Below are 25,603 nucleotides of genomic sequence, written 5' to 3' on the forward strand. Positions count from 1 at the left end.
GGCTGAAAGGATTCAACTTCATTCCTTGCATCATGTCGACATGGGACAGACCCGGAACCGGTAACGATCCGCCACAGGCTACTGTGCCCTCAGTGCCGAATTTGAGCCGTGAAGTTGACCCGTGGCGGGTGCCTGATGTGGGCCAGGAACTCAGCCTGACCCGAGTATTTCTCGAAGGTTAATAAAAACATAGAAAACTGTGAACCGGTGCGACCCGAGCGCTGCGAGCCTTCCCGGTCTCTGTCCGTGGTGCTGATCTCAGTCTCTGTCTCTTCGTCTGTTTTGCTCCACTCTTTCTCTCCATCATGCACTCGCTGTGTTTCCTTTCTTTTTAAGAGTGTTTTATCTCGCTGACTTTTCCTCTCTCATCCACTCACTTTCCTTTGCGCACACTCACACGCACTGCTCACCATTGATTTTGATTCCCACATCTCTGTCTCTCTTTCTCCCTCTCTCTCTGGCACGCACGCGCGCACACGCCTCCTGTTAAAATATTCATTCCTGACACCTCAAAGGCCCTTTTGCCTCCCACCTGTATCCTCCGGCGGAGACACGCAGCCCGTGGCTTGTGGAAATCAACGCAAAGACATATCAATAATGAGCTTTATTAAATCTAAAACTAGTGATTGATTGATTACTTTAAATCATCTTGTCGGGTTTTAAATGTATATATTAATCATGCAGGAATCCCTGGAGACCGATCCGTGACTCACAGGCTGCCAGTCCCGTTTCAGAGCTTATATTTCGGCGCTGAGATGAATTGACCCGTGGAGCCCGTGGATGTTTTGTGCGTAGGCTCAAGCTGCGACTGGGCAAACTGTTGATACCCCCCACCTAACCTCACCCACACCCCACCGATTGGAAATGCACCGGGGACCCGCCAAGCAACCGCAACAGGCAGGTGTAGTCTCCACTGCATTTATTTACCCAGTCCCCCTTGGTTAACCAGTTTCACAGTTTTTGATCCAGTAAGTCGCATGTGCGCCTCAGGGGCGGTGGGCGACAACCTTCAGTTTATCTGCTTTACCTGGGACTCATCAGAGGACATCATTTTGGAGAACCTTGCGGGGGTCCTGTTGGGCATTGATTGGAAGTGGAGAGACGGAGAGGCTTGGAGCTGGGCAGGAGACACCCCTGCGTGTCTTCTTCGATTATTCCCCCTGTCAGTGTTCCTGATATTCTCCGGTGCAACGACACCGACCTGCCATCTCGAGCCGCCGGTAACCTCTCCAGTCTCCGGGGCGCAGCGCGTCAGTCTATCCTGATGGGGCGATTACTCCTGTGGTCAACTTGGGTACCACCTCTGGGCCCCTTATCAACATTTGGCCCACTGTTGAGGTGAACAGACGAGAATAGAAAAGACGGGAAAGAAGGAAGGACAGGAAAGACACGTGGGTTCCCGAGGCGCACCGTCGGATCCGGCTTTGATGCGCGCAGGTGTCCAGTTCATCAGCTCATTTTCTCCCCCTCTCTTTCAGCTATCTTACAGAGTTCTGCGCAAGACCGAAAAAAAATGTTCAAGAGGAAGACGTTCAGCCGAAGTGCTTTGAACACAGGAATGCTCCTGGTCGGATATTTGCTTTGGGTTTAAGGGGAAATCGCTCGGATATCAAACCTCTCCAGCGGAGACGCAGCAGAGGCTCTGGAGTTACAGAGAGCACGGGAGAAGAATTTGGAAAGTAGATCTCATATTTACGGATTACCAGGCTTTTTTCTTCTTCTCCTGAGACATATCTCCGCGCTCTTCTTTGATGTCTGAAAAGGTAAAAGCAACATTTTTTCCACCTCACCTCTCTGTTGCTTGTCTCATGAGCATAAATACAGTCACAGCGTTGGTTTAAGCTGATGAAGTCGGTGATGAAGAATACAACCCTCGATATAAACAAGAACCAACAAGGTTTCTGCTCACAGAGGCTTTAATTTATTGTTGATATGCAGTGAATTCTCACTTTTCAAAATCAGTTTAACACCTTGTTTTCTACCAGCTATGAGGAAAATCATAATCCGTCTTTAAGTGTAAAAATTAGAAGACGACTTCACAAGAAAAAAAGGCATAGGCCTACATTACGCACTGCAAAAACAAGACAAATAATGTCCAAAGACACAAACAACATACAGTTTCAGTTTACCATGACATCATATAATAAAGATAATTCTTCAGGATGTATAGTGCGTGTCATGTGATTTTTTTTTTTTTTTTTTTTACGAGGTTTCATGCCTCTGTTGATTATTGAAGAGGCGCAAATTCATCAGAAAAAACAAAAAAACAAAAACACAGGTGCTTTTTCAATTACGTGACGCCCTGCAGGTCGCTGCAAACGCGCAGCACATAATGAATTTCTATTTTCTTCATATAGCTGTGGGACAACAGGTCCGGGAGCGTCTCTCTGGCTCTCCTCCTCTTTCTCCTCCTTCCTGCACCTGCGGACTCTTCTAGAGAAAATATGAAAACTGAAGAAAGTATTGATCTTTTTTAAAATGTATTTATTTCCTGACTTGTGCAGCACTGACATTTTTTCTTTATTCAGATCTTGGCACTCCTGTCTTTATTGATTTTTTCCGGAGTAAGGCGACCAAACGGGCAACAGGGGACGCTCTTTCAACTGATTTCGAGTAACCGGCTGCCTTTTCTAAATCCATCAGGTTTCTTGCTGCATGTTACAGATGAGATCACTTTCCTCTAGGTATTTCCATATGGAGCTTTGACTAATGCACAGTGAATGGATATAATTGATGCACTAATGATGAACAGGCAGTCTTGTATTACTGCTTCATCTTTATTATATATCCAGTTTTCTTATGGATTAAAATTAACTTAATATGATGCATTAATTTATGCAGTGATGGATATGTACGATAGATAGATGGATACTGCAGTTTGCTTCCTAATAAACAAAAGACTTTGTGTTTCTTTGCCGCTGGAGAATACTGGTTCAAGATCCAAGAGGAGTGAGGCAATTAAAATCCCAGAGGATGACATTTCATCTCATCATCAGGAATGATCAGGAGGGCTGTAATTGGCTCATTACTTGTTCCCCTGTGCATGCTTGGCCTATCAAACAAGGACAGAATTTGTGACAGCAACATGACATCTCCATCAGAACCTTGACAGCACATGATACCTTTTTATTTGCTTGTATTTTACCTTCCAAACTGGGGGCTTTGCTGAGACCTCATGGTCTTGCTTCATGTTCACACGTAGTGTGCAGGTCAGAGGAGCGAGCTTGTGACCACAAGGTGCAAACCACCAGAGGGATTTGTGACTAGTGGGAAAAGGACTAAGGTTTTTATCTTACCACTGTTGTGGTGCGTTTAAGCAAGGCACTGAATTCCCCAACTGCCCCTGTGGTGGTGCTCAGGCTGTAACCACACTGTCCTGGGTGTCTCCTACTTGTGAATATGTTAAACCATATGTTTTCATAGGAAACTCTACTAACTATAACTTTCTCTGGATAAAAACACATCGTATAAACATTCACATGTGGGACTTTCCCTGTGTTAGTGTTGTTTAGCCACTGAGCATTTGATGCTTGGATGCATCAATCAACTCCACTCACCCTATTTAATTATTTAATGGGTGTTTCCCATTTGTCTTGATTCTCCCAAGAATCAAGACAAATTGTAGTTGATGACAAAGAGCTGTGAGGCCCAATCAAATGTTTTTTGTAGAAATGGATGTTACAACTCTTAACAGCTACAGTGTACTCAATTTGAATTTAATTTGTTGATCAATCTCGAAGGACGTCAAATACAGCTCCAGGTGCTACTGCCAGCACACTCACTGTGACTGAAATCCAGGGACCGGTTGCACAAAACACCTTAAGTAAAGATTTTCCTTAAAGTCCTAATTAAGGTTTCCTCATAATAAAATCGGTTGTGGAAAACATCCTTAAGTCTTAAAGGTCTTAAAGGAAAAGTCTTAAAGGACGCCTTTTTTTGTTGGTTTCTGATGTCACAAGTCACTGCCCCAGCGCTGGATTTCGATGACGGAGAAGAAGGTCTCCTTAAAATGTGCACTTAAGTATTTACGTTTTTCTCCTTGTGTTGGTCTTATACTGAAGAAATCCCCAGGCAGAACACAGAAGATCTTAGCAACCAAAGTAGGGTGAAAAAATAAACTTCTGACACTGTCTTAACAGCAGCATGACCAGCTTCATGTTAAATGGGAAAAAAAAAACCTAACACAACCCAAGAAGAGTGTTCTGCAACCAGGAGAACCCAATGGATACGCTTCTGATTTGACTGAAATAATTTTTGTTGCATTTTTTTCCTACAATCATTTTCTGTTTTCTGGTATTTGGGGATCAGATTTCCTTTACAGTTTGTGCTTTTTATGATTGTATTCCTCCAGAGGTATAATCTTTTCCTCCTCTGACCAATATGGTTTTCTCATTTTCCCCCTTTCTTTCTTTTTGAGCCCGGTCTCACTCCGAATTCGTCGAAATCCAGCGCTCGGGCAGTGACTTGCGGCATCAGAAACCAACGAAAAAAGGTGTCGTTTAAAGTCTGCATGATACGCGACTGGTTGCTGTAATAGTTTCACGACACCCAGTGGCATCAGGGGGAACTGCGGCGGGACAAGGACGAAAGTTAAGGCAGCAAAAGTCAGAGTGGGGCGGGCAGAAGGGGTGGTGGATGGGTCCAGCACACATCGACTTTCACCAGAGAGAGTGGTGTTTGTGTCCTGTTGGATTTAAAGCCAAACCCTGTTCTTTTTTTCCTAAACCTAACCATGTGCTTTTGTTGCCTAAACCCAACCATGTGTGTCGTCGAAGGGGGAAAAAAAAACATCAATTTGTGGTGTTGTACTGACATAGTGTTTCTTTTGAAAGAGACTGTATGTAAACGTTAAATTTCCTATGAAAATGGAACTGTATTTTGAAAAAAGACAATGCATGTCACAGAACATCAACAACCAATGCACCCACCTTGCACGTCGTATGAGGATGCGGAGAGTCCACGACCAAACGTCAATACGTGACGAGGTCGCAGTGAGAATGTGTTGTTTTTTTACTGTCTAAATTTAAGCCAACTTTGTGAGACGATAACAGGCATCATAAGTGTGAGTCCAAGCAAACAAACAATCTCCATGGAAACTTTTAGTGCTGTAATATCTCTTTCAACACAGTAAGTGAGTTAATGTTTTTTCCTAACAAAGGAAACCTTTAGGGATTCTGTGCAACTGTGTACATCCCTCAGCTGAGGAGAAATTAAGCCTTAAGTGTCATACTTAAAGGGATAGTGCACCCACAAATGAAAATTCAGCCATTATCTACTCACCCATATGCCGAGGGAGGCTAAGGTGACGTTTTTGAGTCCTCACATTACTTGCGGAGATCCCAGGGGAGAGGGGGTAGCAACACAACTCCACCTAATGGAGGCTTACACCGCCCCAGATTCAACCGTCCAAAAACACATAATTTGAACCACAAAATATCTCCATACTGCTCGTCCGTAGTGATCCAAGTGTCCAAACAACTTTTTATGTCGGGGTTTCAGGACACTTGGATCACTACGGACGAGCAGTATGGAGATATATTGTGGTTCCAATTATGTGTTTTTGGACGTTTGAATCTGGGGCGCCGTGAGCCTCCATTAGGTGGAGTTGTGTTGCTACCTTCTCTCCCCTTGGATCTCCGCAAGGGATGTGAGGACTCTAAAACTTCACCTGAGCCTCCATCAGCATATGGGTCAGTAGATAATGGGCGAATTTTCATTTTTGGGTGCACTATCCCTTTAAGGAGAAAACTTAAAGTGTTTTGTGCAACTGGTTCCTGGCCCTCCATGTGGGGGTGGAATATATGACTTGTGATTCAAGAGATGATGTAGGAAATGAGACCAAAAGACATTAAAGAACAAAGATGTGTTCAAGAGCAATTCACGAGCTTTCATACTTTAGACTTGTTTGTATTTGCTCATACTACAAACGCTTAATGTGCAGCAGGAATGAACAACCACAACTCTCTGGATGTGTGTTCTGGAAATCACCAACTTTTGGCTTTGAGGAAAAAAGTGGCTTAGCGCACTGATGTGAAGCAACACGCATCTGACACAACTACAGCTGCATCCAGTGGCTCGTGGGGCTTGTGTGGTTTCAGTGTGGCTTAACACTGGCTGTAGTCCCTTTAACTGGATGATCTTTGGATGACTGGATGACACGGCTGTTGAGGGAGAGATAGAGTGAGTAAAGGTCTGTGTGTGAGGGGGGGCGACACAATCTGTGAACACATAATAAAGTTGTTGCGTTGCTTGCTCTGCCTTTTGTGTCCAGTATACGCACAACTGTTTGATGGGTGTAAACCAGTGTGCAACTTACTGGGCAGTACAAACTTTCTGCACTGTTTCACTGGTTACGCAGGGAATTTTGTTGCCAGGAGACAACGGAGCACTCTGGATGTTGTTGTAATCCTTGTTGCTATAAACATTGTCTCGCTACATTGTTAAACACATAAAAATGTGTTTATTATGACCAGTGTCGCTGGCTGCTGTGTCTTAAACAAGCTGACATTGAGAGAGTAAATGTGTGAGAGACAGTGGAGTGTTGTGCATGAGCAGAATGTGATGGATATGGTTGATGGTGGTGTTGTGGAGACCAGAAAGCATTGTGTTTTGACACTGGGACTGGCCATATGCTGCTAATGGAAAAGTTCAACCCATACAGTAGAACACACAGAAGACAGCGGGCTATAAAACCACTCTACACATATAGAGTGAGTAACAGAGAGAAAATGAGCACCAGAACAAACTGACATTCCCTCAAGGTCGGCCGCCCCCATCCTCCTCCCCATCTAAACCCCTTATCCACTGAATCTACTTGGTCAGACACCATCTCTCTAGACAAGGTGGTGGTGGTGGTCAAGGGGCTGGGAGTCCCAGGCCAATGACCACGAGCCAATCAGGGTTAGTGGCTGAGGAGGTGTGTGTGACCTCCAGTGCAGAGCTTGGTATTATCTTGGAGGAAGGGGAAACAGGGTCGACTTGGGGTTGTTAGTGGCCGTGTGTGTGTGTGTGTGTGTGTGTACCTTTCTGGTGCTGGTGGCGTCTTTACCACAGTACACATGCTTGTTGATTAAATTTGCTGTGTGGGTTTTTAGTGTGTGTGCGTGTTCTTCAGTATTTGTACGACAATTGCTTGCTTTGTATGAAATGGACACGGATAGGCGGTGGAGTGGTGCTTTGATGAGTGGGTCCCCGTTTTGTTTGTGTCTTAGGCTATTTATACTTGAATGGACATGTACACACAAGCACGCGGATGACAAATGCAGCACAATGGTATTGCAAAAAAAAAAAAAAACAGTGCATGGAAGCCATAAAACAGAACAAGTCACCTAATGTACCAGGATATTAAACAGGAATTTAAGCAATCAAAGAAAAGGGGAGTATTTAATGTTCCTTACTTTTACACAGTTCGAGTGATCAACACATTCTCACTCTGACTTTGTCACATATCAACGTTTGGTCATGGACTTTCCACGTCTAGATACGACATGAAAGGTACCTTGGGTGTCTTGGTGGTTGAGGTTCTGGGATGCTGTGTCAAGTAATGCCTGTTACATGCATTGTCCTTTTTCAAAATACACCTTCATTTTCACAGGAAATTTACCGTTGAAATTAATGCACTACACAAATTGATGGCTTTTTTCCTAAACACATGCACGTGGTTGGTTTTAGGGTGGAAGTCGGTGTTTGTTGGACCCATCCAACACCCCTCCCGCCTCCCTACTCAGATTTTTGCCACATTTACTTTCATTCTTGTCCCGCTGTGTTTCCCAGAGACACCGCCAAGTGCCGTTAAATTATAATGGTGACCAGCCCTGTATCATGCTAACATTAAAGGACAGCTAGTCACTGCCCAAGTGCCAGATTTCAATGACTTTACCCCCAAATTCCACCAGATGCGTGTTGGTTGCGTCTGCGCCCCGGAACAGCAGCGGAGCCGGTATGTTTCAATTCTAGTCAATGTGTGTGTTTCCACCAGCTGCGGCTGTGCTGCGTTCTGGCTCCGTCACAGCTGTGGCGCTCCGGAGCCCTCCACAACGGATACGCAGGACTTCTATTTTTGCCGGACGTCGGAGCACAACGCAGCGATTCAGCACGGAGCAGATCGTGCGGGGCAGGAAGTCGTGCACAGAAACAAAATAAAACATCCGGTTAATTTTCAAAATAAAATACACAGTGTTCATGGCGGATCATATTTCCCTGCACTACACCTTGAAAACGTAATGGGTGGAGGCAGGCCTGAAGTCAACAGGTCAGAGGTTTTCAGATGTCATTTCACCCCATTGATACCATGGACGAGGAGATGTTAATCATGGAGGTGCACCGAGATGTCTTCCTACTACTACTCTGGTTTTGTGGTTCTGTTTATAGAAACTACATCTTGTTATATCACGCGTGAATTCACGAGATCTCGTGGGTCCTCTTGCTCCGCAAAGCAAACACAGCCGGTGGGTGTTGACGGACGGTGGAGCACGCAGCAGACACGCATCCAGTGGAATTCCAGCGTTAGACTGAGACCTGGTTGGATTGATCGACACTTTGTGGCCCTATACTGCCAAGAAATTCAGCAATGTTGCCACAGAAGGCAGGGGAGAAGAAGACGGCTGATGATAACATGAATATAAACAAAGCAGGTTTTTTAATATCTAAAAAAAGATCATGTTTACTTATGTTTCATGAGGAAATAACTGCATTCAGGATGCCTCAAGGATATACACCGTGCATTTTTGTTAGAAATACTGAATTGGAAGAAATCTCCTCAGGGTGCCTTTTTTTTAGATTTTTTTTTTTCCCAGTAAGTCACCATCTAAAAGACTGACTGACTATCTTCATTGAAATTCACAGCTTTTTATAGTACATGCAGGCATTTGACTCGGGGTCAATAGTGTAGGAGCTTCTTGGCAACTTAAATGCTTACATTTAGTTACTAAATGCTGACAAGTGGAAAAACACAAAACACATAATGGAGAGGAAATCTCTCCACCGTCAGCATTCAGCATCAATGTGCAGCAGTTGTTTTTTTTTTCTTCCACGGACACACAATGCATTGGATAAACATGCCATTATCTCGCTGTAGCATGTTGGATAGAAATAAACTCTCAGGAGACGGAGCACTCTCTTCAGACGAGTGTCAATCCTCCTTGGAAGGCTGTCATACCTGTCCTGAGCAGTGTCAGAACAGATCAGATCATCCCTTACGGTCTGGAGGAATGCTTTCAGCTCACTGGGAGACTGAAGGAGATGGAAATCTACTTAGCTTTATGCGCCTGAGAACTTCCCATCAAGATTTAATGATGTTTAGAGCTGGTGATCAGGGAGGCCAAGTAAGGTGTTTAACCACATTGTGGTGGTCATGAAAGCAGTGTTGTATTTGTTTATCGCTGATTGCAGGAGGCATTGTCTTGGAATATGGCATCAGGGAACAGCGTTGACCCTTTGTCTTATATTATATATGACCCAGAGGAGTGTTCTGACCGAATGACTCCCCCGAGATAGCTGGCTGTACCTTTACAGATAAACCACATTGTTACACATACAGCAACAGTTCACTGTGGGTTGATAACACCCTCTGGCTTTTTCTAAATGTAGACCTGTCCAGATGTAGGGAAAAGGATGGGGGAGAATTGTATTACTTTTCCTTTGCTAAAGGCTCCAGCTTTTGTGCTCCTGATTCCAGGTTATGTGTCACTTCGCACTGGCCTTGGATTCTGAATGACAGCCCTGCTGTGAGCACTAGTATTGGGAATCTCTTGATGTAGAGTTTTTGACGAGACCGTGTCACAGTGGTGTTGATTTAGTTCTCCAATTCAGCTCTTGAGTCTGTAATTCCGTGCTTTCAGCAACTTTTCTCTGAAATCTACATCTGCCCATGTCAGTGAGCTTTGATTTGCAACTCCCTTTTCCTCTCTACCAAAGACTGTTTACTTCTGTGCCTCGTTAAATAATTTAGCAGTTTTTGTGACAGATGCACCTTCAGTTTGAGTGCCAACCGTTTGGCTTTTTTGGACCAGAGTTGCTTCAAGGCGTTTTGAAAATTCACCTGCAGAAAGATGGTGATTGTCAGACCTTATCAAAGGTTGACACATACTACTTGTTGGTATTTTATTTAATCACTTGCGTGTGTAGCAAATCCTCATTCTCACAATTTAATAACTGTCAAGCTCTTAAGCTGAAATTATGCTTCTGCAAAAATGCATTTCACATCTGTGCATGTCTGTGCAGGGAAAGGGGTGAAGGATAACCATGTAGTTGCACAGGCTTGCAGAGGAGCCAGTTTATCACTGTATATTCCATTCCTTTAGATTTTGCAATGTTGGTTTGAAAAACCAAGCGATTTGAAGACATCACCTTGGCCTCAAAGAAACAGAGTGCTGCAGGGATGATGTTTTTTTCCTAGGAAAACATGGAAGTTAACATTGCCCTGGTTCCCTCCATAGAAAGCCAGTGGAATTTTTCCTCTGGATTTTGGATTATTGCAGAAAATTAGCTTTGCAGCAAACAAAAGTTTATGATACTAACATGTTTTGTTTAGCAAGATATTTACAAATAACACCACTTTTATGATTTTTGAAGCACAAATGCAAAAAGTAAAGGAAAGTGAAGCAGGACTGTAAACCCAATGAGGCTGTAAAGGCAGACGATGAATTTTCGTGTTTGGTGTGATGACGTTTAATGTCTCTGTCAACCTTTGTTGTCTCATTAAGTCACTTGTTTGTAATTGCCTTTTTTTAAAGATATAAAAGCTGCAAAATTCACTTTCGGGGTATTGAATGATGTGTTCTATGTTGTAAATCAAAACTTAAAAATCTCTTACAGTAGGTATTGCTTACACAGAAACAGTGTGTTAGATTTAGGGGGATTTAGTGGCATCTAGTGGTGAGGATTAAAGATTGCAACCAGCTGAAACTTCTGCAGGTTAGCATTCCTTCAGTGTTTGCTGTTCAGGAGGTTTTTACCGGGAGCTGGATTATCTGTAAAGATCTCATCCTCACCAAAGCTAAACAGGTGACTCACACTGGTAAAAACGCCAAATCAAGCAGTTTCACATTACAGATAAATGTTTCTCCGTTGCTATTTGGCATGCCGGAGATGGGCCGCTAATCCGTCGTCTGCTTATTTGTGCAAGCCATTTTTCTCTGATGACTTAAGATCCAGACATCCAGGAGGTTTTTACCAGGAGCCAAATTATCCCCTGAGGTCTCTTCCTGTCCAAAACAAAAGGACCCGTTGATTTAAGCTGTTGAAAACACTGAATAAAGCAGTTTCTTGTAGTAAAAAAACAAACAAACATCTGTTTTCAGGTGTTTTCAGATACTCTCATCACAGAAGGGCTGCTAACCACAGTGGCGGATGCAAAAACATTAATCAACCTATCTAAAACCAGTGTTAAGTTTGTTTGTTCTTGGCTACTGTAGAAACATGTTGATCTCTGTGGGAAAGGACCTGCTTCCAATCTAGATATAAGTGTCTCATTCTAAGGTACAAACACACAATGATTCTTAATTTCAGCTGATTAGCAGCTCAAGCTAACATAAATATTATAATATATTTCATTTCTGGCAATATATTCCCCTAAATTTATTCAGTTAACAAAATTGTTGTTACGTATCTGTTCTTTACAGCAGACCTTATTCTTGTTATTAAAATTTTCCATATTTTTACTGTTTATTGCTGTTTATAGTTCTTGATAGACATTGCTGCTATTTGTGTTCATGGACTTTTTTCATTATTGTATTGTAATTGCTATTATACATTTGTATTCGTCTAACTCAGGGCATTGCTGTAAAAGAGCTTAAAGCTGAGGCACTTTTCCTTGAATAAACAATGATTGATTGACAAATTCTACACACTGGACCTTAAAGCTTGTGTTAACCACAGACCTTATTTCAGACAACCAAAAACCCACTCAAAATAACCACTGACCCAGATGAGTGAACCTGAAATGCAGAAAAACCAAAACGCAAAAGACTGCAACTAATTTGTGGGTTTTAGGACTTATTCCTACAGCACTGTATTGCAAAGGGTTTTCTCCCCTATGTGCTGATATTTGATAGACGAAACGATGAATCAATTTATGGAAAAAAAACCCAAAACTTTGATAATTAATTCAGATACACGGTTTCATGCAGTGTTTTGTGGTTAAGACGCCCCGTCTTGTGAAATAAAGAGCCCCTCTGCTAACATCATTTTTATGAAATATAACATCAGGCTTCAGGGAAAACGAGCAGTGGTGTTACATTTCACAGCAAAGTGTATGCATTTAATAAGTGAGGCGATTGTTTAAATAATTATCCGGTAACTAAGTTGAGATGTGTCTTATTCATCTCAGCAGGTGAGTGATGGATCAATCAAACCGTCTATTTGCTTTTCAGTAATTATTTAGAGCGGCACATTGCTTCTCGCCTCTGCTAACCGATATCCTGCGGGGAACCTTGATGAAACACACAGCGTACTTGTGAAGTGGTGTTGTGTCTTTATGGATAATCCAGATTGTTTACCAAGGCCATGTGCTACTACTACACACTACTACAGTGGATGCACTTAGAGATGGTAGTGTGGCCCACATCACCTATATGGAAGACAGACTGTGAGGGTTTGTCCACTCGTCCACCATGCAGCACTTACAGCTCAGTGAAGGGAACCACTGTCCGCACAAATGACCCTCAATCACTGCATGGCTTGCTGGGATCAATATGTCCTCATAACTCACTGCCCCTGACCCTGACCGCAGATCATTATTGTCCTCTGGGGACGAGGCTGACACACACACAAACACATACTCACACACATAGGTGTTGTCTCTGCTATCTTGCCAACCATCCCAACAGGCTTTAAATATTCTCACAGGGAAGATTGGGGCCACCTGCGCACACACGCTCTCACACACTCAGTCAGTGCAGCCCAGTGGTGCAAAGAGAATTGAGTGCCAGGGGGCTGACAGGTAGAGGAGGTGCAGTCAGGGAATACAGCTGACGAACAGAGCAAATAACAAGTAGACAAGGGACTCCCTCACTGTGAATATTATTTCTTTGCATTTCTTTGTTTTTATTATCACCATTATGAGACATTTTATGAGTAAAACATTGTAGAAGCATGCAACATCTAGAAATTCATTGAACACATAAATCAAGAGGCCACACAACCCAGTCCCCAGAAGAAAACGTTGTATGTTTGTACCAACCACAAATACTTTACATTAGTAGGTTTCATTAGTATCATATTAACATTTCTAATGTGATGTTGCAACACTACAGCTGCAACACATTGCAAGATTTCCAGTGGAGATGGTGGCACCAAAACTGGATGTTTTTAGTGACACACCATTGCATTTCTAGTGGCAATTGTTGCACCTAAACAGGGTGTTTATAGCAATACAGCATGGCATTTTCAATGTTGATTGTGGCACCAAAATGAGGTGTTTTTTGGCGACACATTGCAGCATTTCCAGTGGTGATTTCTACACCTAAACCTGGGTGGTTTTCAGCAACACATTGTGGCATTTCTAGCGGCATTTGTGGCACCCAAATTTAATGTATTTGTAATGACACAACATGGCATTTCAAGCTGCATTTGTGGCACCTAATTTAGATGTATTTTTAGCAACACATCATGGCATTTGTGGTGGGGATTATAGCACTAAAAGTGGGTGTTTTTAGTGACACATCATGGCATTTGTGGTGGGGATTATGGCACTAAAAGTGGGTGTTTTTAGTGACACATCATGGCATTTCTAGCAGACTATGTGGCACCTAAATTGGATGTATTTTTAGTGACACACATCATGGCATTTGTGGCACTAAAAGTGGGTGTTTATAGCAACACGTCATGGCATTTGTAGCGGTTTTTGTGGCACCCAAATTGGATGTATTTTTAGTGACACATCATGGCATTTGTAGCACTAAAAGTGGGTGTTTATAGCGACACATCATGGCATTTCTAGCGGACTTTGTGGCACCCAAATTGGATGTATTTTTAGCAACACATCATAGCATTTCTAGCGGACTTTGTGGCACCTAAATTGGGTATATTTTTAATGACACATCATGGCATTTCAAGCTGCATTTGTGGCACCTAATTTAGGTATATTTTTAGTGACACATCATGGCATTTGTGGTGGGGATTATGGCACTAAAAGTGGGTGTCTTTAGTGACACATCATGGCATTTCTAGCAGACTATGTGGCAACTAAATTGGATGTATTTTTAGCAACACATCATGACATTTGTGGCACTAAAAGTGGGTGTTTATAGCGACACATCTTGGCATTTCTAGCGGCTTTTGTGGCACCCAAATTGGATGTATTTTAGCCACACATCATGGCATTTTAGCGGCATTTGTGGCACCTAAATTGGGTATATTTTTAATGACACACCATGGCATTTCAAGCTGCATTTGTGGCACCTAATTTAGGTGTATTTTTAGTGACACATCATGGCATTTGTGGTGGGGATTATGGCACTAAAAGTGGGTGTTTTTAGTGACACATCATGGCATTTCTAGCAGACTATGTGGCACCTAAATTGGATGTATTTTTAGTGACACACATCATGGCATTTGTGGCACTAAAAGTGGGTGTTTATAGCAACACGTCATGGCATTTGTAGCGGTTTTTGTGGCACCCAAATTGGATGTATTTTTAGTGACACATCATGGCATTTGTAGCACTAAAAGTGGGTGTTTATAGCGACACATCATGGCATTTCTAGCGGACTTTGTGGCACCCAAATTGGATGTATTTTTAGCAACACATCATAGCATTTCTAGCGGACTTTGTGGCACCTAAATTGGGTATATTTTTAATGACACATCATGGCATTTCAAGCTGCATTTGTGGCACCTAATTTAGGTATATTTTTAGTGACACATCATGGCATTTGTGGTGGGGATTATGGCACTAAAAGTGGGTGTCTTTAGTGACACATCATGGCATTTCTAGCAGACTATGTGGCAACTAAATTGGATGTATTTTTAGCAACACATCATGACATTTGTGGCACTAAAAGTGGGTGTTTATAGCGACACATCTTGGCATTTCTAGCGGCTTTTGTGGCACCCAAATTGGATGTATTTTAGCCACACATCATGGCATTTTAGCGGCATTTGTGGCACCTAAATTGGGTATATTTTTAATGACACACCATGGCATTTCAAGCTGCATTTGTGGCACCTAATTTAGGTGTATTTTTAGTGACACATCATGGCATTTGTGGTGGGGATTATGGCACTAAAAGTGGGTGTTTTTAGTGACACATCATGGCATTTCTAGCAGACTATGTGGCACCTAAATTGGATGTATTTTTAGCGACACATCATGGCACTTGTGGGACTAAAAGTGGGTGTTTTTTAGTGACACATGATGGCATTTCTAGTGGCAACTGTGGCAATAAATGCAGGATGTTTATAGCAATACATTGTGGCATTACCAGTTGTGATTGTTGGACCAAAATTGGATGGTTTTAAGCAACACATTGTGCCATTTCTAGTGGAAAGTGTTGCTTAAAAAGTGGATGTTTCTTAGCGAAACAGAATTTTCAGTGGTGATTACAGCAAGAACTCTGCTCATTAAAGCAGAGCAAAAGAAATACCCCAGATATACAAAGAGGTTCATGATAAATTGTCTTTTATGTACACAAAGCTATTGGGTCTAAAATTCTCCAGTCAAATGTTAGTTGAAATGATCATCAAGTGACTTCAGGTATAAGTTAATGTGTGCCCACCAAAACAGGAAAAAAAAGCTCAGTAAGTTGGGTTAGGTTTATGGTTAAAATCATTTTTGGTCCAGTAAATGCTGTTAGCCACACACACCCGTGGCCCTAGGGACGAAAATATTGGTGGGTCATTTATCCTGTCTGTGTATTCGAGTGTGTGTGGATATGTGTGAGTGTGTGTCTTGCTATTCCTGTCCTGTCTCTGACCCAGCCTTAATAGTGTTTGTCGTGGGGTGTTTGTGCTTCTCCTTCCATCATATCTATATTTAGGCTTCTGTCTCCCTCATTTATGGAGGCTGTGCTCCACAGACACACAAATCGTTATGACGAGTTGACACCAGCAGAGCACTTCCTCAACTCCCAAACGGCTCAGAGGTGTTGGTTGGTCATTTGGAGTCAAAATGCAGAGGCAGCAGAGTGGGGGATTAACTTTTTTTTTTTCTTTCCTCCATGACTGGTGGATTTTACAGCTTCTCGACTGCTTGATAATACCCAAGTGGATGGACAAATTTGTATTAAAGGGGAACACTACCTGAATTAAGAATTCCAATATGTCATTTCCATGGCTAGGGAAAGTTAAGTCAGAGTTGAACATGGGCTCTTCTCTTTCAAAGCCAGAAACGAAGTCTCAAAGTTTCAATGTTGAGATGTCTTGGGTATAAAGTCTGGAGCTGCTCCATGGACCATAAATGAGAGACTGAATTTGTGAACCCACAGAACGTTTGTTTTCATTTTAATGCCCAGATTAACTTAATTCTATCAAAGTTTTCTGAGTTTCTGAGAAATTTTAAAATTTGTTAAAGACAGAAATAAATAATTAATTATTTCCCAGGATTTGGTATACATTTGCCACTCTGCTTTTTAAATGAGAGTTTAACAGCCCTTTTCCTCTACTCCATCAACAGCTGAGCCAGCACTTCCTCCATCTCTGAAATGACTAAGTAGGGACAAAACATGGCCATTTCAATGAATTATCAATCTTACCACACATTAGAACACTTTTAATCACATTAATTGGCACAAAGTGATGGGTGAAATTACTGCGCAACATGAGATGACTAATTTGTTTCTGATTTTGATTGGTGTGTGTGTGTGTGTGTGTGTGTGTGTGTGTGTGTGTGTTTAGGAGAAGAATTGAGACAGAATTTGATTTAACTCTTCCACTAATGGCATTTTCCCCCAATCATTTTTTTTATACAGGCACAACAATGGCAATGATGCAAGTATGAAACAAAGCTATTTGCTTATCAGCACTTTCACTCCATGTCTCTCTCTTTTTTCTTTTACCCAAGAGGACTTGGTTGATTACTGCAGACTGTGCCAGTGTCTCGATGCAGCAGAAAAAAATATTTTGGATATGCTGGAGTATAATTTCAGGGTTGAGCTAAATTGCTTTAAAAAAAAATCAGGTTAAAACTAAGCGGTAACCTCTGGGCCATAAAAATGAAGCCAACTCAGAAATGTGAAAAATGCAGTTCCTCAAATGGCCACTTGAGGCTGGCTACAAAAGTGAGTTGATCCCCATAGACACCCATGTTAAAATGCCCAGCTTTACAGAGGAAAATGTTTACAGCCTGCTACAAAAAACAATTTTGGCTCCTATAGCTAATTTCCCTGTTCATGACAACTGTACGGAGCGTGACCTTTTATATAACTCACCCATTTAAATTAAGGCTTGAAGTTATGCATACGTAAGGGCGTGGTAGCCTTGACTGACAGGTGGTTGCTGTCCATTGACAAGGTGGGTATGGTAATGTCATTTCAGTATATTAACTGTTCACGAAAGTTAATTGTAATGTTTTAATCACCTAAAAAAAATCTTGTTCAGCATTTGGTTGTACTAAAAAAAAGCCTCTGAAGAGGCGGATATTCAGTTTTTGCGAAAAGTGCATTGTGCTTTGTTTTAAGGCTATTTTTGATAGCAAAAGTTAGCATAAGTATTTGTATTATTACAGTTAACCATAGAGGTAAATGCACTGTGCATACCAAGCCAGCAGCTAGCATTAGGGTTAGTGCTTCTTGCTCCAAAAATCAGAGATGGAGATGGTCAAAGTGACAAACAAGTTTTTTAAACCTTATCAACCAGGCCCGTTATGATCTGCCCAGCCCAACCCATAAAGTTATGTGTTAATCAATGACCCAGACCTGACCTGCCAAGTACAAACATAGTATGACAGTAACTGCTCACCAATTTTTTAAGTGGTCACCTCTCAAGAACAATCTTGAGCGCACAGCTGATAGGTATGTGTACCGTCTACATGAGTGTAAGGAGGAGAATATTTAAGAGATTCAGCGTGGTGAAAGAAAGGTTGCACATAATCTAACAGGGAAATATTTCTTCCTGACATTGTGACTGGAGAGTCTTAAATCTGTGGGACTTCAACAGATTTTCGTGATCAAAAACCGAATATGGAAACCCTGTATGCAGCAGCGCTGGTGATAAAGCTGTTTGCTGTGTGTGTATGAGAGGGAAAGAGGGACAGACAAAGACAGAGAGACAGGGAGAAAGTGGAAGGTGGATTATTGCGTAACGTTTCTGTAAGTTATTAATAACTTACTCAGAGTGCTACTTTGTCACTTAATGACCTGCCTGCCCAATTTTCTAATAAGCCTGCTTGAATTGCCGCAACCTCGGGTTGTGGGTCCACCCGTGCCACTAGTTGCTATGTCCATTATTTCATACAACACCAAGTGATCATACTGAATAGTGCATAACTAGTGGTGAAATAAAACATTACAGTCTTTGAAGTGCTGCTGGGAAAATCTACATCTGCCCTACTGTGCCATGGAAAGTGAAGCTTATTACTCAATGTGGGTAGTGAGTGAGTGAGTAATAGTTTTTTGTCTTCTTTTTTGTGGTTAATGTCATTAAATAAACCTCAGAAGAGGAAGGTGACTTGTCCTCTCTCAGGTTTCACTTTGAAGAGTTTCCCATGCTGCTTAGTAATTGTGGTTTCAGACTTTGGATAATAATGCAGCAGCAGCAGCAGGGGCGAGCTGTGTTCCTCTGTGGGGTGGATCACACACTGCTGTATGCAGCTCTGTGTGTGTGTGTGTGTGTGTGTGGAGGTGAATGTTATATCGTGTGCATGGCATGAGATAAAAAAGACTGCAATGCAAGAGTGATTAAAGTATGAGAAAGCCTGACATTTATGGTCTTAGCACACAGCGATAATCACACACACACAAATAATTGACTTGTTGTCTCTGACCAGCACCTTAATCAACTGGATTGATTAGACCTGCGTATTGTGTGTGTGTGTGTGTGTGTGTGTGTGTGTGTGTGTCTGTGTGTGTGTCTGTGTGTGTGTGTGTGTGACTCGGGAGTATCCCTGTTGGCTAATTGGCAGAGAATACCAGAGCGATGAGGGATAATGGGAAACATGAGACTTTTGAGCACAGACCACAAATATATCTTCTTAATAACATCTACATCTCCTCTACACTTCCTACATCACCTCTACATTCTCGTTCTCTCCTTCATTATACATTTTACCATCTGCCATTTTGACAGTAAGTTTGGCAAGGTGGAACTTGGACTACATTGTCTCATATCACAGCGCTCTTGAATGTGGAGCAGAGGGGAAAAGCATCTGTTCATCAGTATGCATAAAGCTAAGGTATTTGTGCCAAACTGTAAACAAAACCTGAGCTGAGACAATCTACAATCCACCCACAAATAGCAGCCGGATACAAGCATGAAAGTTTACAGATATATGCTGTTTTGATTCCTATTTGTCCCAGTGAAAGATACTGTTGGAACATCATTGTATATCTGGATTGCAGATCATTTTCTAATTTTTGTACAAGTCTTTACTTCAGAGAACAACCAAAATAAACTTTACTGCTCATTATTTCAATGTGGTGTATGGCAAAGAAGTTGCCACAGATTATCTTTGAAGTTTGGCACTTCCATCTGATGCAACACAATGAGAACACAATGCAACACGGACAATGTGAAGCACAGATATAGGATATAAAACATTGTTAGTCTCAGTGCAACTCATTATACACATGTATATATTTACTAATAATGCGCAAAGTATTATGAATTAGTCTTGAATTGAGGTGTGACAACACAGATTTTCCAATTAAATGAAGGTCACAATTATAATTATTGTTGTTATTTTGATACAGATCAGCCATGACATTAAAACCACTGAGAGGTGAGGTAAACAACATGATCATCATTATAATACAACGCTCTGTTGGGAAACATTGGGTCCTAGCATTAATGTGGATCCCACTTGGAACACACCCCCCTCACAAACACTGTTTCAAGCCATGGCACTGACACTCCCTGACAGCTGCGTCCTCCCCTAGCAGGATGATACACCGTGCGTCACCTCAAAAACTGCTCAGGCCCAAGGAACGTGACAAAGAGCTCAAGGCATTGAACTGGTCTCTAAATTTCTCCAGATCCCAATCTGATGGAGTATCAGCGGGATGTGCAAGCCAGTACCTCACCTCGCAACCCACATGATTCAAAGGATCCTCCACATACGCCCTGGTGCCAGGCACCACAGGACACAGGTCCTCCAAATTTCCCCAGATCCCAGTCTGATGGAGTATCAGCGGGATGTTCCAGTACTTGACCTCGCAACCCACTTGATTCAAAGGATCCTCCGCATATGCCCCGGAGCCAGGCACCACAGGACACCCCCAGAGGTCCTCCAGATTTCCCCAGATCCCAGTCTGATGGAGTATCAGCGGGATGTTCCAGTACCTCACCTCGCAACCCACATGATTCAAAGGATCCTCCGCATATGCCCCGGTGCCAGGCACCACAGGACACCCCCAGAGGTCCTCCAAATTTCCCCAGATCCCACTCTGATGGAGTATCAGCGGGATGTGCCAGCCAGTACCTCACCTCACAACCCACATGATTCAAAGGATCCTCCGCATACGCCCCGGTGCCACGCACCACAGGACACCCTCAGAGGTCCTCCAAATTTCCCCAGATACCAGTCTGATGGAGTATCAGTGGGATGTTCCAGTACGTCACCTCGCAACCCACATGATTCAAAAGATCCTCCGCATATGCCCCGGTGCCAGGCACCACAGGACACAGGTCCTCCAAATTTCCCCAGATCCCAGTCTGATGGAGTATCACCGGGATGTTCCAGTACCTCACCTCGCAACCCACATGATTCAAAGGATCCTCCACCTGTGCTTTGGTGCCAGGCACCACAGGACACCCCCAGAGGTCCTCCAAATTTCCCCAGATCCCAGTCTGATGGAGTATCAGCGGGATGTTCCAGTACCTCACCTCGCAACCCACATGATTCAAAGAATCCTCCACCTGTGCTTTGGTGCCAGGCACCACAGGACACCCCCAGAGGTCTTGTGTCCATGCCTCGACACGTCAGACCCAAGGCCGATCCAAGAAGGCCCCTCCATGGATCAGACTTGGTGCTGGGGTATTGGCACATTCCTCCAATGCTCAATTGGATTTGGATCTGGGGAATCTGGGCGCCAAGTAGAGTCGCTGAGCTCTTTGTCACGTTCCTTGGGCCTTTCCTGAGCAGTTTTGCAGCGTGGCATGGTGTATCATCTTGCTCGGGGGCCACTGCCATGGTTGTTGCCATGAGGGGATGGACTTGGTCTGTAGTGAGATGATCAATATTAGTTATTTCATCTGTTAGTGATTTATTGCTGATAGGTGTTTATTCACTTACAATGAAACTTTGCTGGAAATGTGTAGTGTTAAATTCTGTATGGCTCATTCTACTAAACTACGACTTTTTTAATGATTCAAAAAAAGATCAGTTTTTGGTGAAGTGTGTGAGAACAGCTTGGATTGACATCATTACTTCTTGTAACCAAGGTTTGTTTAAGATGTTTTGGTTGGGTTTCGGATGTTACATGTTGCCTGGGACACTAAATGTTGCCTAACTGACTGACTTTAAGTGAGATGGGAAGGTTCACAAACTTAATGTCTGCTGTTGAAAACTCACAGCAGCAAAACATGTCCTAAATTGGTGGCATCTGCTCTGCTCTGGCTGCACTACATTTGTATGTGTATCCACAGTAGCAGGGATTCTACACTGCATGAAAATAAATTGGAAATGTGAGAGTCAAGGACAACGTCAAATTTTGATGCACTGTATTGCTCACTGTATAGGAGATGGAACTCCAAGTCAGACCTCGATAAAATATTGTTCATCATATATCAATGTTTTGTGAGAGCAGTGAGCATTTCAAGAGAAAATCTCTCTGGTTTTTATGCACATCATACATGATTGCACCCAATATAATACAAAGTCTAAATTAAACAGACTAAGCATTCACAACTGTTGCTCTTTGACTCAGAGGACTGAACTACGAGGGTTTCCTTGGTGAATCAATGCTGCAGAATGTGATGGCATTATCACGTTCACTACAAAGCCTCTGAATGTCCAAACAAGGCATATGCGATACCACTGAAAAGCTGAGATTCTCCCATTATGTTACTTGTGGATAGGAGCATGTGGATAGGATAAGCAGTTCAAAAATTATTAAACATTTAAGAACAATAGCTATTTTTAGCGGCGGGCAGCTGTCTCAGTCTTCGAGAGTTACTTTCCGATGAGTCTCTGTCCTTTACTTTTATCTTTTAGCATGAGAATACTCTGTGAGAATAAATCTTGCTCATGTTAATGTTCTACCTGTTCAGCCACAAAGTGCTACTTCCTTCCAGCCTCTCTTCCTCTTCCTCCTCAACCCGCTCTTCACCATCTCCTCGCTGTCTTTTACAAGGCGCTATTTTTTTCCCACTCGTCTCTTCCCCTCCGCTCTCATGAACGTCCTCTCATCCTCATATTTTCTCCCTGTCCTCTCGTTCTTCCTCTTCTCTTTATTTCCTTCATATCTGTAATTAATCCGCGCTCGCCCCCGCTCTCATTTCCAACCAGCCTGCAATATTGCCATCATTGTTTGCTGCTCCCACCACTTCTTTTTGAGAGACCACGGAGTGTGCGTATGTGTGGGTATACGTGTGTGTGTGTGTGTGTGTGTGTGACAGCGGGAGTCTTATTGTTCATATCTTCTGGTGTCTCCCATTGTTTATGTTTATAGAAGCACATGATTGCATGCATGCTGGCATAAAGTGTGAGTCTGTGTGTGTGTGTGTGTGTGTGTGTGTCTGCGTGCAGGAATGCGTGTGCGTCCCTGTCATTCCACACCTGGTTGTCAGGAGCGGTTACTCAGCCAGCTGATAATTAAAGCAAAGCCGAGCGCAGGAAGATAGACAGAAGAGAGGGATGAGCAACGGGAGGAAACAAGGTAGCCATGAAGCAGAAGAGACATGCGGCCTTCTGAGACAGACAGGGAGACTGAGTGCGTGCGCATGTTTGAGTCTAAATGTCTGCGGTTTTAATTTTATTTAGTGATTTTTATTGGAACCATGTAATTTGTGTCCTTCGAAACCCTTTTTTTTCTCCTTTCTCTTATTTTCCTCCCTCTCTCCCCAGCCTCTTTCTCTCCCTCTGCCTTTGCAACCAAACCAAATCCACCCACCCTTACTGGCACACTGTATCCTGTTATTTTTGCTTCTGCTTCTGAACCATCTGTAAAGCTGTTGCATCACTTCACCTGCACACCGTCGACAACCTTGCCGTCTCTAATTCGTTTTAGGAATTCCATTCATTAGAGGGAAAATAGATTATTCTTGTCGGAGCAATTAGAGGCTATATGCACTTAAAGCAACAATTTGTTCTATTCTAGGTTGTTATAACCATCGTTCCAATCGATGTACTGTAATAAGATTATTCGTACCAAGTTAATGGCTGAGATCTGGGAGTGTGGTGTCACTGAGCAAGGAACACGAACAGCCAGAGGATCATGCAGGTTTTAAAGAAGCCTCCATGACAGCCAAAATGATTTAGAAGCAAAAAGGCACGGTTGTTTGCTTCTTAACCAGTCTGATGGTTCGACTCGTCTTTTTTTTTTTTTCTTTTTTTTTTTTTAAAGATATGTTTTGGGGCATTTTGCCTTTAATGGACAGGACAGCCAAGTGTGAAAGGGGGAGAGAGAGGGGGGACGACATGCAGCAAAGGGCCACAGGCTGGACTCAAACCTGGGCTGCTGCTGAAACAGCCTTGTACATGGGGCGCCTGCTCTACAACTAAGCCACCGACGCCCCTCGACTAGTTTGTTTTGCTATGCCAGACATTGCTATTGCGATTTTGCCAACCCATTCTCACGACGTTTGGTCGTGGACTCTCCACGTCCAGATACGACGTGAAAGGTACCCTGGGTGCATTGGTTGTTGACATGAGTAGAAAAACGTGGGACAGACAGAATGACTGACTGACAGAATGACACACTGACAGTTTCCATGATTATGTACAGCATACCATACCATGACTTAGTCATACCAAACATTAGAAAGAAAAACAACAACATTGGTCCACAGGGGGAGCCACAGCGATCGGTCGCATTTTTAGCCATTTTTAAGCATTTTTCTGTTGTTATAGCGCCACCCAGTTGCCAATTAGAGTTAAATGTCTCCAGTCACCTTGAGGCGTCCTGTTCTACATATCTACCAAGTTTAGTAAAAATCCATATGGTGGTTAGGCCTAGATAAGAAATGAGCTCTCTAGCGCCCCCATTTTGTTTGATGGGGTCAATAATGGAGGGGTCCCCTCAGATTATGTGTGCTCATATGCCTACAAAGTTGCGTGGTCATTGGTGAAACCCTTGAGATGTTATACACCTTTATGTGATGAGCCACGCCCTCCGCAATATTCATTGCCTTATAGAAGCTCAGTTTTAGTAAGTTTTCCAACTTTTGCCAAGAGGGAACTTTAGATATTGGTCCCTAGATTATGTTCACTGAGTTTCATGCAGATCGGTCAAACTTCCTAGGAACAGATCGATTTTAAGTGTTTTTCAAAAAATTCAAAATGGCGGAAAATCTATATAACTGGAAGTTATGGGTTGCTTCATTGGCATCCTCCCATGACCCTCTACCACTGTGCCAAATTTCACATGGATTGACCAAGTCAGTGAGGAGAAAAACGTGGAACAGAGCCACTCACAGACAGACAGAGTTTTCGTCATTATATAGTAAGATAAAGAACAGGGTTTGGCTTTATAATCTTACGGGATGTGAACGCCGCTCTCCCGAGTAAAAGCCGGTCTTTGTTGGACCCACCGCTTTTTCCGCTGACGCTGCCAGGCACTGTTAAACTATAACAGCAACTTGCAGCGTCAGACACTGATGAAAAGCTGTCCTTTAATGTCGTCATAATACGTTGCAAGTCGCTGCCCAAGCACTGGATTTCAATGACTTTGAGTGAGATGGGGTTGATTTTGCAGTGTTCTCAGATCTCAGCAGTAACCTTGGAAGTACAGTTTAATCATAACCAAAAGGCAAAAACTACAAAAATAAGACCCACGTGTTAATAAACTGAAATTGTCTTTAAGTAACAGAGTCACCGCTGTCTTTCTCCAGCAGCTGGATTTCTTTAATGTCATGCAAACAAAAATCCCTATTTTCTTTGTTACTTGGTTTGTACCAGAGCACATGTGCCAAACCAGTTGTTAGAATAACTTGGCACTGTACGTTTCCTGCAAACCACAGATATGTAACATTTGGATGTTATTTTGATCCGGATATGCTGAAACTTCAGTTTAGGATAAAAGACCAAAACTAGTTATGGGAAGGAAAAGATTATCTTTTGACTTAGAATTCCTGCCTTTGGTGGCACATTCATGGCTTAAAATGCCGCCAATGTTTTGCTTAAAAATTACATGCTGTCTTTGGCACAACCACGGCTGGAAATGCCAAAAACAACCACTTTTGTGAACAGTGCTCTGCAGCTTGGCAGCTGCTGTCACACTAACCACCATCCCCTCCACCTCCACATGACCGAGTCAGCTCATACACTACGACACTTTAAAAATGTTGATTT

General features: G+C 42.7%; 1 protein-coding gene across 1 annotated transcript in view; it reads left to right on the forward strand.

Moving 5' to 3' along the window:
* Positions 1 to 514: 514 nt before the first annotated feature.
* Positions 515 to 25,603, forward strand: part of LOC117255300 (voltage-dependent T-type calcium channel subunit alpha-1I-like) — a 386,243-nt gene continuing 361,154 nt past the window's right edge. The window contains exon 1 of the mRNA XM_078166400.1: positions 515 to 1,763. The gene's annotated coding sequence lies outside the window, so the exon portion shown is untranslated. The remainder of the gene's footprint in view (positions 1,764 to 25,603) is intronic.

Source organism: Epinephelus lanceolatus, chromosome 3 (assembly GCF_041903045.1).
Source record: "Epinephelus lanceolatus isolate andai-2023 chromosome 3, ASM4190304v1, whole genome shotgun sequence".
In the NCBI taxonomy this organism is placed as follows: Eukaryota; Metazoa; Chordata; class Actinopteri; order Perciformes; family Serranidae; genus Epinephelus; species Epinephelus lanceolatus.